The sequence below is a fragment of the Oncorhynchus clarkii genome, chromosome 12, assembly GCF_045791955.1.
Source record: "Oncorhynchus clarkii lewisi isolate Uvic-CL-2024 chromosome 12, UVic_Ocla_1.0, whole genome shotgun sequence".
NCBI classification, from domain to species: Eukaryota; Metazoa; Chordata; class Actinopteri; order Salmoniformes; family Salmonidae; genus Oncorhynchus; species Oncorhynchus clarkii.
The window spans coordinates 42,470,827-42,480,553 of record NC_092158.1 but is presented as its reverse complement, the minus strand read 5'-3'; the positions used below and the strand labels follow the sequence as shown (position 1 = coordinate 42,480,553).

General features: G+C 40.3%; 1 protein-coding gene across 2 annotated transcripts in view; it reads left to right on the top strand.

Annotated features, from left to right (window-relative positions):
- The first annotated feature begins 236 nt into the window (after positions 1–236).
- Positions 237–9,727, top strand: part of LOC139423207 (Rho GTPase activating protein 32b) — a 210,845-nt gene continuing 201,354 nt past the window's right edge. For both annotated transcript variants that reach the window (XM_071174949.1, XM_071174950.1), the window contains exon 1: positions 237–679. The gene's annotated coding sequence lies outside the window, so the exon portion shown is untranslated. The remainder of the gene's footprint in view (positions 680–9,727) is intronic.

Below are 9,727 nucleotides of genomic sequence, written 5' to 3'. Positions count from 1 at the left end.
CATACAATATTTAGCCTACACCTTGCAGCCTAGTAAAATATGAAGTGGCTTTTTTTCTCATTTTATGTATGTTTTAAAAAATTGCAATCTGATTGATGCGCAATGTCCTGTGACCGAGCATGCTGGTCTACATACGCTCATTCCACGAGAGCGCGCACACGGTCACGAACCTCTGCGCGTTCTCAATCACGATTCACTCCGCAGCAGATTCTCTCTTGGAAGTGGCGTTACAAATCGTTTAGCGAGAGGCTCCAGTTTGATAGCAAGTTTAGCTATACAACTGCCCTTACAATAGCTGTAAAGGGAATTTCAGTCAACGTTTTCTCAATGAATGGACTCTGAAGTACCATCACATTTGAAGGAAGTTTAGATTTACTTACAAAACACGATAACAGCTGGTTGAACATTGCACACGAGTCGTGTCCAGCGGGAGTTTTTGAACACACGGACAGCGAGGTTGAGGCGATTTGGTTTATGGAACGTGCCAGTTCAGGAAAAAATGTAGCTAGCTAGCTTAAGGTTAGCTATTAGGCTATACACATATCGCGTATCCTTTTGTTTTAGCTCGGAAGGATCAAGCTGTGTTTATGCAGCTGGCGTGGAAGACACCGGCAGGAGGAGAAAACAGTGGTGAAAAGCGACAGTGATAACCCGAAAAACATCTCACCACCAGACACCGGTAAACAGACATTTCTCTCACATCAGTTAAAGGCTATCTGTGTGGTTCCGTAGTCTGATAACATTACGTGCATCAAAACTAGCAATAAAAAAAAGCATACACATGCGCTAACACATCATGACATGCATGTATTGTCTAGTCAACCGCTGGCAATGGGGCTAATACTATGCCGCTCAACATAACGATTTGCCCAGCGTTTCCCAAACTCGGTACTGTAGTTAACGATTAACTAATTGAATCAGCTCTACACGGGGTAGTGCTTGGGCAAAACCATGGCTGTGTTTTGGAAACGCTGGTCTAGTTTATCCAGCAATGGCATTACGCTACAGCCTAGCTAACTAACCAAGAATATACGCTATTAGGATGCTAACTAGTAGGGGGGGTTTGATTGCTAATGGCTAGCTAACGTTACCTGCTTTGCTGGAGCCTAAATTAACAGAAATATTTACAAAAATGATAAGACAGCGAGGTAACTAAATAGATAATGCCATACAATTGATCCTAGCTATCGAACAGCATAATTGGTAGGGATATGAAGTCATTCTCAGGAAAACAGAAACTATAGCCTAATCCAGTCCTAATCCTTAGGTGTTGCAGGTAGTCTAGTGGTGAGTGTTGGACTAGTAACCGAAAGGCTGGATCGAATCCCCGAGCTGACAACGTAAAAATCTGTCGTTCTGCCATTGAACAAGGCAGTTAAACCCATTGTTCATAGGCCGTTCAAGGCACATCACTAGCTGTTCACAAGACCCGAAAGACTATCTAACTGGAATATTCACAAAAATTATAGTCGATTTAGCTAGGTCCATAGCCTAGGCTTAGAGTAGACGTAGTTGAATATACAATTATTTCTTACTGCACATCTCTTGCTATCCATCTAGTTATCAGTCAAGTTTACATTTGACACAAAGATGTAAAACAATTGTCAAGTTATTCAATAACAAAATCATGGCGATCTAACAGGGTACCAACATCAGTCTAAGAAGCTGTCACCAATACCCTTGCTCTCCAAACTCTCAAGCAAGGCCAGTCTCGCCCGTTTAGTAATTTCATGTTCGCATCAGAAGGATTTTTCTGGAATTTCCCAATGACGGATAACAACATTGTCTGTTTTGTCTATATGCAAAGTTGCATTAATCATCCAAAACACCTCTGCTAATTCGAGGTAATGAATATAAAGTACACTTTTTGCTCATGATCATCCTTTGATTCATATGGTGGTGTATATTCCATTATTACCACTGTATACCTATTTTGATATTACTACGGGCTTCCATCTATAGCCTACAGCTTCAGCTTGTCCATGGCACCAATCTGTCTAACCCTAAAAGCATGTCAGCCTTTAAAGCACTTGAGAGTGGCACATCAATGTTTTACAGAGTAAAACTTTATTTGTTCAGGATGTAATGAAAAGCTTCAGGCTCTCCAACGTGTGCCTTTATTGACAGAATTTTAAGGAGACAAGTGCATGAGAAATGGTAAGAGAATCCTTGCATTTCTATGATTAATGTGTGCACAAAAACAGTGAGTCTAATGGGCCTCATTAAGATTGTTACATGATGCACTAAAATTAGAAACTGTTCGATGTAGGGCTACATCCTAAAACAACTGTGCAGTCTTGTGGAAACTGATATCAAATCTAATGTGGTCCTACAAATTGTTTTCAAATTGTTTATAGCCCATAATTTACACTATGAAGCTAGAGATAAAATGAGTTACTTACAGTGCTTTAAAGTATTCACACCCCTTTACTTTTCCCACATTTTGTTGTCATAGCCCGATACCCCATAATGTAAAAGTGGAATTATGTTTTTAGAAATGTTTACAATCTCATAAATGTAAAGCTGAAATGTCTTGAGTCAATAAGTATTCAACCATTTTGTTAAATTCAAGAGTAAATATGTGCTTATGTCGCATGCAGTGCATTCGGAAGTATTCAGACCCTTGACTTGGTCCACATTTTGTTACCTTACAGCCTTATTCTGAAATTGATGATCTTTTTTTATTTAATCAATCTACACACAATACCCCGTAATGACAAAGCACATTGTTGCAAATGTATTAAAAACAGAAATAGCTTATTCACATAATACCTTATTTACATCAGAACCTTTGCTATGAGACTCGAAATTGAGCTCAGGTGCATCCTTTTTCCATTGATTATCCTTGAGATGTTTGGCGTCCAACTGGATTGTAGTCCACCTATGGTAAATTCAATCGATTGGACTTGATTTGGAAAGGCACACACCTGTCTATATAAGGTCCCACAGTTGACAGTGCATGTCAGAGCAAAAACCAATCCATGAGGTCGAATGAATTGTCCGTAGAGCTCCAAGAAAGGATTGTGTCGAGACACAGATCTGGGGAAGGGTAACAAAACATGTCTGCAGCATTGAAGGTCCCGAAGGACACAGTGGCCTCCATCATTCTTAAATTGAAGAAGTTTGGATCAGACACTTCCTAGAGCTGGCTGCCCACCCAAACTGAGCAATCGGGTGAGAAGGGCCTTGGTCAGGGACATGACCAAGATCCCAATGGTCACTCTGACAGAGCTCCAGAGTTCCTCTTTGGAGATGGGAGAACCTTCCAGAAGTACAACCATCTCTGCAGCACTCTGCCAATCAGGCCTTTTATGCTAGAGTGGCCAGACGGAAGCCACTCTTCGGTTAAAGGCACATGACAGTCCGCTTGGAGTTTGCCAAAAGGCACCCAAAGGATTCAGACCATGAGAAACCAGATTCTTTGGTCTGATGAAACCAAGATTGAACTCTATGGCATGAATGCCAAGCGTCATGTCTGGAGGAAACCTGGCACCATCCCTACGGTGAAGCATGGTGGTGGCTGCATTATACTTTGGGGATATTTTTCAGCGGCAGGAACTAGGAGGCTAGTCAGGATCGAGGGAAAGATGAACAGAACAAAGTACAGAGATCCTTGATGAAAACCTGCTCCAGAGCGTTCAGGGCCTCAGACTTGTCCTTCCAACAGGGCAACGACCCTAAGCACACAGCCAAGACAACGCAGGAGTGGCTTCTGGACAAGTTTCTGAATGTCCTTGAGTCCGGACTTCAACCCTGCAGCGACGCTCCCCATCCAACCTGACATAGCTTGAGAGGATCTGCAGAGAAAAACGGGAGGATCTCTCCAAATACAGGTGTGCCAAGCTTGTAGTGTCATACCCGAGAAGACTCAAGGTTGTTATTGCTGCCAAAGGTGCTTCAACCAAGTACTGAGTATAGGGTCTGAATATGTATGTAAATAAGGTATTTCAGTTTTATTTTACTTTTGCAAATGTATAAAAATAAAAAATAAAAAATTGTCATTAAGGGGTATTGTGTGTAGATTGATGAGGGGAAAAAACTATTTAATACGTTTAGAATAAGGCTGTAACGTAATATGTGGAAAAGTTAAATAAAGGTATAAAAAAATATATAATTTTCAATAGATTTGCACACATTTCTTAACATGTTTTCACTGTCATTATGGGGTATTGTGTGTTGAGGGTTAAGAAAAACATGTAAATTGAATTCAGGCTGTAATACAGGAACATGTGGAGTAAGTTAAGAGGTATGAATACTTTTGGAAGGCACTGTTTCTCACTGCAAAAACAAGGGAGGCCATCTTTCCAATTCCTGTTTTCCACACAGACTGAGTCATGCCAAATAGCTGCCACTGTGCCAATGACAAAGCAGAAACCTTAGTCACCATAGTTATTTTAGTGGGATTTATGTATCCATTAGTGATGCGTGGTTTGACTCATAACCGTGGGGCGGGCGAGTTTAGGGTAGGGTTGGGCACGAGTACTCGAACAGTCGTCAAAACTCTTCTCTTTAGAACATTATTTTTCTCAAATACTGTAGTACTACATTTTTTCCTCCCCCCTAAAATGTAAATGTTGTCTTGAAGACGTTAGTTTTCTTTGACTCTAGTGTTCCATTTGTACATGTGCCTTTGCAGGGCACAACATAAAAGCAACCATGCCAAGCATCTGTTTTTCCTGAATTCCCTTTCCCCACAATGTCGCACTCAGTCAATTGCGTTCTGACGGCTCCTTCTACACACACGTGCTGTGTGCACACAAACTAGTGTTAAATGTGTTAATCAATTTAGAAAATTCCATAACAGGCAGAAATAAAGTATATTGAACGTCTGTATATTGAAAAGAGATTTTGTTTTGTAACCCTGAAAAAACGATTTCAACTCTACAAATTGAGCCGCATATCAGATAATGACTTTTTGAGGTGAACTGTAACAGATGCGAGATGCGCACTGGCAACTTTTTTTCATTTGGAAAAATATTCTGTTCGATTCCATTGTTATATTCATTACTAGGTGTGTCTTGACTGATAAGGGCTCAGGAAATAAGTGTCTTGTAATCTTTTTGTTGTTGTTGAAGTTTGTGTGTGTGGACACCTACTCGTCAAACGTCTCATTCTATAATCATGGGCATTATAATGGAGTTGGTCCCCCATTTACTGCTATAACAGCCTCCACTCTTCTGGGAAAGCTTTCCACTAGATGTTGGAACATTGTGTCGGACTTCCTTTCCGCCACAAGCGCATTAGTGAGGTCGGAGGCTGATGTTGGGCGATTAGGCCTGGCTCGCAATCGGAGTTCCAATTCATCCCAGAGGTGATTGATGGGGTTGAGGTCAGGGCTCTGTGCAGGCCAGTCAAGTTCTTCCATGCCGATCTCAACAAACAATTTCTGGTTGGACCACACTTTTTAGCGATGTCTGCACGTTAACTTATAGCCTATATTGATACTTTTCCCCCCAGTGTTCTCCTTTCTCTCACTGTGACTGGATTGCGTCATCACAGAAAAATCTACGGTGGTTGGCGCATGCCTCTTGTGGAATGTGGGACTTGTAGTTTTTAAGCAATTAGCAGCGGGGGGGAAAATGTATTATGGTTGGTTGTAGTCTTTACTCGCACGCTGTGCTCGTAAATAATTTTTCTGGTTCGACATAACTATTTTTAGGGGCAAATGCTATTGAAATACTCACACTGTAGAGTCCTGCTGATGTGACGCTTGACATTTAGGCCAAACAGTTCAATCTTGGTTTCATCTGACCATAGAATCTTGTTTCTCATGGTCTGAGAGTCGTTTAGGTGCCTTTTGGCAAACTCCAAACTCCATGTTCCTTTTTATTGAGGAGTGGCTTCCGTCTGGTCACTCTAGCATAAAGGCCTGATTGGCGGAGTGCTGCAGAGATGGTTGTCCTTCTGGAAGGTTCAGAGTCATCGTCGTGTTCTTGGTCACCTCCCATACCAAGGCCCTTCTCCCCCGAGCCGCAGGAGTGGCTTCGATTGCTCAGTTTGGCCGTGCGGCCAGCTCTAAGAAGAGTCTTGATGGTTCCAAACTTCTTCCATTTAAGAATGGTGGAGGCCACTGTGTTCTTGGGGACCTTCAATCCTGCAGACATGTTTTGTTACCCTTCCCCAGATCTGTGCCTCCACACAGTCTCGGAGCTCTTTCCAAATCATGCCCAAGCAATTGAATTTACCACAGGTGGACTACAAGTTGTAGAAAACTCTCAAGAATGATGAATGGAAACAGGATGCACCTGAGCTCAATTTCGAGTCTCATAGCAGTTTCTGAAGACTTAAGTAAATAAGGTATTTCTGGCTTTTTTTCTGAACCTATTTTCACATTGTCATTATGGGATATTGTGAGGTAGGTTGCTAAGGAAACACATTTTTTTAAATCCGTTCTAGAAAAAGGCTGTAACGTGACAAAATGTCTGAATAAGGGGTCTGAATACTTTCTGAATGCACTGTATGTTCTCAATTTCAAAACAATACTAGTAGACAATGTATATGAGCCTAATTATTATACTAGATTTTGTACATGCCTTGTGCTGACATGACATTTTTGGGTGCAAATCCAACCCTTGTTTCCGAGATGGTGAAATGTCTGGAAGCAGGAGATTAGATCCTTAGCTGAAAACATACACACAACTACCTCTACCAAGTTCAATGCCAGAAGGTCTGATTGGCACTTGGAAATACAGTTAATTGCCTGCATTGACTGTTCAATGAAACCAGTGGTAAGTGCACCGCAGACTTCTCATTATTATTGGCCAACAACTATGAATGTCAATGGTTAACCGTCAGTTCTCACGGAGTCTCAAGTCATTATGGCTATTGGTCCTTTTCCCATTACCAGAATCTGCCTCCCAGACTTGTGGCATCTTTGCCTCAATTACCCATTGCAAATTGCTCTGTTTGACCTCCTCGATAGTTAGCTCTTGTGCCTAGCGTAGCGTTAGCCCCCTGGCCAACGGTCAGATCTTCAGTTGTAATAAGTACTCCAGTTAAGTCTGTTTCAAACACTTGATTGGTGGATTAAGGACATTTTAGCAGACTTTGAACTAAGTGGTCACATTACTGGTTACAAATTATATCACTGGTGCATAATTAGCATATGATATTTGTTGATGGTTCCACAACTGGATCTACCACTACTTAAGTCGTTGCACTCTACCCGATGATGTGAAATCAAGTGTGTTACATGCTTTATTCAACATGCATATGAGTAGCAGACCCTGCAGCAAAGATTACCCTATTGTGCTGAGAGAGTGTGAAGAATCAAATCCTATGGGAAGAGTGTGATGAGTTGGTGGCAGCCTTTTGTACATTCGAATGTCTTAATTCCATGCAAAATACTTTGTTGAATACTTTATCGAGTTTACCTCCCAAATTGGAAACATTTGATGTGGTGTTGTGTAGAAAGATATGTTTACCATTTGAATGACCAAAAATGTATGATCTCTGTGTATTGTTATTTTGGATATCGTCAAGGCATACAGTTGAAATCGGAAGTTTACATACACCTTAGCCAAATACATTTAAACTTAGTTTTTCTAAATTCCTGACATTTAATCCTAGTAAAAGTCCCTGTCTTAGGTCAGTTAGGATCACCACTTTATTTTAAGAATGTGAAATGTCAGAATAATAGTAGAGATTTATTTAAGCTTTTATTTCTTTAATCACATTCCTAGTTGGTCAGAAGTTTACATGCACTCAATTAGCATTTGGTAGCATTGGCTATTAAATTGTTTAACTAGGGTCATACGTTTCGTTTCGGGTAGCCTTCCAGAAGCTTCCCACAATAAGTTGGGTGAATTTTGGCCCATTTCTCCTGACAGAGCTGGTGTAACTGAGTCAGGTTTGTAGGCCTCCTTGCTCGCACACACTTTTTCAGTTCTGCCCACAAATTTTCTATAGGATTGAGGTCAGGGCTTTGTGATGGCCACTCCAATACCTTGACTTTGTTGTCCTTAAGCTATTTTGCCACAACTTTGGAAGTATGTTTGGGGTCATTGTCAATTTGGAAGCCCCATTTGCAACCAAGCTTTAACTTTTTGATGTCTTGAGATGTTGCTTCAATATATCCACATAATGTTCCTACCTCATGATGCCATCTATTTTGTGAAGTGCACCAGTCCCTCCTGCAGCAAAGCACCCTCACAACATGATGCTGCCACTCCCATGCTTCACGTTTGGGATGGTGTTCTTCTGCTTCTATTTTTGTTTCATCAGACCAGAGGTCATTTCTCCAAAAAGTATGATCTTTGTCCCCATGTGCAGTTGCAAACCGCAGTCTGGCTTTTTTTTATGGTGGTTTTGGAGCAGTGGCTTCTTCCTTGCTGAGCGGCCTTTCAGGTTATTTCGATATAGGACTCGTTTTATTGTGGAACATGTCTCCTTCCTGAGCAGTATGACGGCTGCATGGTTCCCATAATGTTTATACTTGCGTACTAATGTTTGTACAGATGAACGTGGTACCTTCAGGCGTTTTGGAAATTGCTCCCAAGGATGTCCATTAGCCTATCAGTAGCTTCTAAAGCCATGACATCATTTTCTGGAATTTTCCAAGATGTTTAATGGCACAGTCAATTTAGTGTAAGTAAACTTCTGAACCACTGGAATTGTGATACAGTGAATTATAAGTGAAATAATAATAAAAAATAATAAAAAATGACTTGCCATGCACAAAGTAGATGTCCTAACCGACTTGCCAAAACTATAGTTTGTTAATAACAAGAAATTTGTGGAGTGGTTGAAAAACGATTTTAATGACTCCAACCTAAGTGTATGTAAACACTTTTTGAGATTAGTCTTATTTACGTTTTTACTGCAAGATATGAATTGCCACAATGTTCTTAATAATTTTTTTTTTTTTAATTAAGTAAATAGGCCACATTATGTTTATGACTTTTTTAAAGTTAAATATAGAAAGGTTTCAGTCTTAATTATCATATCTTTGTGATTTTATATAGCTTAAATTAATTTAAAATTGTCATTGGATAGGGCCCTATAAACTCACCTGTTTTATACTTTGGCTGATCTCTTTTTCTGTTTTTCAGGGTTTCACATCCTGTGTTCTATTTTTCAAATAGAAAAACATCAACATTAGTTCTTAAGTCCACAACAATGCTTAAACCACATCAGTAGACCAGTTTTTGAGGTCTGGGAAAAATCTAAGAAGTCGATTTTTGGGTGCAGTTACCTTTTCAATTCAAGTGACCACTTTGCATGGGGCTTTTGTTTAGCTGTGTTTGTGTAGTGCACGTGATGGTAGAGTTTGCAAAACAAACACCCGCTGGATTGATGACTTTGTAGTTAACATTTCATTGTGAGTTTTTTTCGGAATGCCTTTCCATCTGGAGTCACAGTGGTAAACGTGCACACCGTACACACGCAGAAGAGGGTGTTCTCGTTGTCTATTCAGAAAGTTGCTGGAAATACGAATCACATGCATTCTATTCATGTCTTATGATAAAGTTTTGCAAATTAATACATTGTTAATACATTTTTTATTTTTGTTCAATTCTGTTTTAATGCCTGGATTCCATGAGGGCCCTGATTTATTGTATTTGGACCAGAGTGAGGCTCTCCACTAATTATTGTTCCTGCAGTGATGATTCTTCATTGAATGTTTTCGTAATTTATCTGCAGATAATCGGCGAAATGTCTAGGCCTACCAGTAGCCTATACAAATTAGGGGGCCAAATGAACAGCTCTCTCAAGATTTGGTATGCTA